At 41.5% G+C, this 3526-nt stretch overlaps 1 protein-coding gene across 1 annotated transcript in view; it reads left to right on the top strand.

Moving 5' to 3' along the window:
* DDIAS (DNA damage induced apoptosis suppressor) overlaps positions 1-3526 on the top strand; it is a 21181-nt gene that overhangs the window by 9626 nt on the left and 8029 nt on the right. The window lies entirely within an intron of this gene.

The following is a 3526-nucleotide window of genomic DNA, read 5'->3' as shown; positions in this document are numbered from 1 at the left end:
TGCGGTACTTATAGATCTCCAGGTTCTTAAACCACAAAATGAACATCTTGAGAACAAGGACTGTGTAGTGATGTCTGAATCATTCGGTTTGTACTTTGTTGTGGGGCTGAGATGCAGGCCAGATGTACCTGGGGAGCCTGCATCCTTCCATCTTCTTGGAGTAGATGTCAGAGGTTAAGATCAGAGTTCTTTAAACAAAACTGAAAAAGATTAATAATTTAAGGAAAACATTTGTTAAGTCTTAGGACAAATACAGAGACACATCATTCGCATGAGGGAGATCATTATTAGCATGAGTTCATAATGGTGTCCAAGGTGTGTGCTGAGATTCAGCCAGCAAATATTCGTAGTCTTTTTGTTAGTGTTGCATAGGGAGAGCTTGTCCGTTCTAAACCACATGGAGACTGAGTCATTCTAGTAGTTACCACTGTGCCTTAAAGTGAGCCTGAGGGAAAGTCCCTGTTTGTGTTCATCACGAAATCCTCAACATCTAGCCCTGTGTTTCCAAAAGCAGGTCGACCCACCCACCCCCTAGGGGCTCTGGATGATCCAGGGCTGCTGCAATTCAAATCCGTACACTTTATCCTGTATTATGGGCTATAGGACTGGAAATTTTAATTGCCCAGGGGCACTGAATAATTTTTCTGAAAAGAGGGCAGAGGGCCAAATAAGTGTGGGAATCTTTTGGTCCAATCTGTAGCCTACTTCACAAAAAATGTTCAAATGTTGGTTGACTAAAAGAATAAATGACAGTATGATAGTCTTAAGTCTGGACTTCAGTTCATTTTTAGGTTCCTGCTTATCACTGGAAAAAACTAAAACATATTTGCCTTTAACCAGGATCTACTCTTAAAATATAGCGGGAATATTTCAAGTTTCAGAGCCCTAACAGGGTTGCATATAGGCTCTGAAGTTGTACAACTTCAGAGAAGACATAGGTGACTTCTGTGTGTCTAGCTACCAATTTGCTGTTGAGTAGATGCTAACTCATGCTGTTAGATCTCTCTGAAGCTAGATCTATACCTCGGTCCTTGGCTCCGGGCGAGCCTCGTTTGTGATCCAAGTGAGTTTGATGAGAGTTAGAAGAAGTTTCAGGTTTACACGGCACCCATAGGACTCCTCCCAAACATGCGGCCTGGCTGGAAGCTGCTCGGTTTGGTGTCACGCAAAAGTGTCCCAAAGTTCTGCCAAATTTCTGCCGCCCCGGGCTCCTGCCTTTTCAAGGATTCCACGGGGAGGCGTGGTGGACAACCCCTGATGGACCCCATTGGCTGAATTGAATTCACCTGGCCTAGGTGGGCCGTTAACGGACATTCCCCAGTCCTACGCTAGCCTACCTAACAATGCCAACCTCTACACTTTGTCAGAGGAGAACTGAGCGCCCTTGGGGTTTCAACTGGTGATCTTCAGAAGTAGATCTCCTTCTACAGAAGCCTACAGAGTACTTCCAGCCTGCCCAAGGGGTTGGGGGGTACTTCTGTGGTTCATAATTCACTTGACAGAAGTAGTTTTGATTTTTGGCTGTATCATTGATTCTGTTTGTTTGCAAGATGGTTTATTAGTTAGACAGGCAACAACTCTAGGCTATAAATGTAAATCCTTGAATTTGAGCACTAGCTTTTTCACCTTGAACAAAAACTCTCTCCAGTTTTGCAATAATTGTAATAGCTTCTGTGCTTACCTATCAGAAGAGTTTTAGGAGGCATAAAAATGAAAGACTGAAAGAAAACGTAAACTGTCAAAGACTGGATATGTGTAAGTTAGTCTAAGATTTGCCAGAAAGTGTTACATTAAACCCTAATATGTAGCCTTTAAGGAAGTTCTGATGTATAGGGAGCGTTTCATTGGATTCCACGAGAGCCTGGTACTAAGGAGTTTTTATCCTCGTGCAGGGAGTTTGGTTTTGGAAGTGAGTCATTGCGTCACTTTCTTCCATGACCAAACTGATATAAACGCCATCCGATTTGCATAAAAACATATGATCTACCGCAGTGTGACAGCAATCAAATTAGCAGACATCTAATTCCTATGATTCAGTAGCATCTCATAAGGAACCAGACTGACCTTTGTTTTAAAATAGGTGATCACCTTGATGCTATGAGTTTTAGGCTCCCCCTAGTGACTATCTGGCAGCAATCAAATTTATACAACTATTTTAAACATTTTCTATTAGCATTCTGCCAGTCTTTTGAAGCCAGATCATTAGCAACCTGATACAAAAGGGCGGGGGCAGTTAAGACAAAGTTCCAGGACTATTCGTTAACAAAAGATGTTATAATAGAGCTATTTACTACTCTAAAACCATGAAAAAGGAATATCAAGTGTGATAAGACATTAATGCAAACAGCTAGGAAGAAAACACTGAGTAGACGTAAGAATGCTTATCTTTCTATCTAATGTAATTGTGAAAGGGAGACAGACTGACATCAGTTAGCAAAACCTTTACTAGACCCATTGTTTATCTCATGTTATCCTTCTCAACCATGGATTTTCAGATGAGGAAAGAAAGGTTAAAATTACATGATTATCACCTCTAGTTTTTATAATCTGATAAATTCTCAGCATATCCAAATGAATTAAATAAAACATTTTTATTTTAATGGTGAGAAACTTTCAATTAGTTACTTTTGAAATAATACCACCATTCTTGACCCTCTTAACAGAAGATAATCATTGCCTTGAGTTACTTTTTTAAAATCATTTTATTCGGAGCTCTTAGAGATATCATAACATTCCGTAGTTCAATCACACCAAGCACAATCAGTTTCACAATCAGTTTCAAAACATTTTGTCTTGAACTCCTTGCCACCTGCTCCCCTTTAGCCCTGCCCTCCCACACCATACCCCCCAGGAACTCTTAATTTATTTTTTGCCATATCTTACACATCCAATATATCCATTCACATACAATTCTGTTTTTCGATCCCATCAAGTGGGATTATGCAGTCATCAATGCCATCAGCTCCCTATTGACCCCTTTCTGCCCCCGCCCCCTACCCTCAGGGAACCGGTACTGAGTTCACTGGTACTCAGAGCAACTCCACCAAAACCCAGCTCCCTGCCTTCCAGTGCATGCTGACTGCTGGTGACTTCCCGACTGTGACTGTTAGAGAGGAGAAAACCCAGCCTGTCTCCCGGGGAGCTGCTGCTGGTTTCTCCATTCAGATTGCAGGCCAGTGTGAGCTTGCTCCACAGGGTTTCCAAGGCTGTAAAGTTTATGGAAGCCACAGCGATATCTTTACGTACCAAAGCAGCTGATGGGCTCAAACGGCCATCTTCTCAGTTATTAGCAACCAAGCACTTAACCATTGCCCCAGTAGGGCACCCCGGAATAGAAAATCCACATCAAATTTCAGATTTACTAGCTTTGTAAATGTAATTAGCTCCCGGCCCCAGATTACAATAGCACTTTTCTCGCTCACATACAAAGAATTTTCCTTTGATTTTTTTTTTACCAGTTTAGTTTGTGCTACGCAATTAAATCATTAGAAGCCAGTGGTTATGAATAGAGCAACTTGAAAATGTT

The sequence above is a fragment of the Echinops telfairi genome, unplaced genomic scaffold, assembly GCF_000313985.2.
Source record: "Echinops telfairi isolate 266 unplaced genomic scaffold, ASM31398v2 ScPeMD7_1713;HRSCAF=2227, whole genome shotgun sequence".
Taxonomy (NCBI): domain Eukaryota; kingdom Metazoa; phylum Chordata; class Mammalia; order Afrosoricida; family Tenrecidae; genus Echinops; species Echinops telfairi.
Note: the sequence above shows the minus strand (reverse complement) of the source record. Positions and strands in the feature narration are given on the sequence as shown.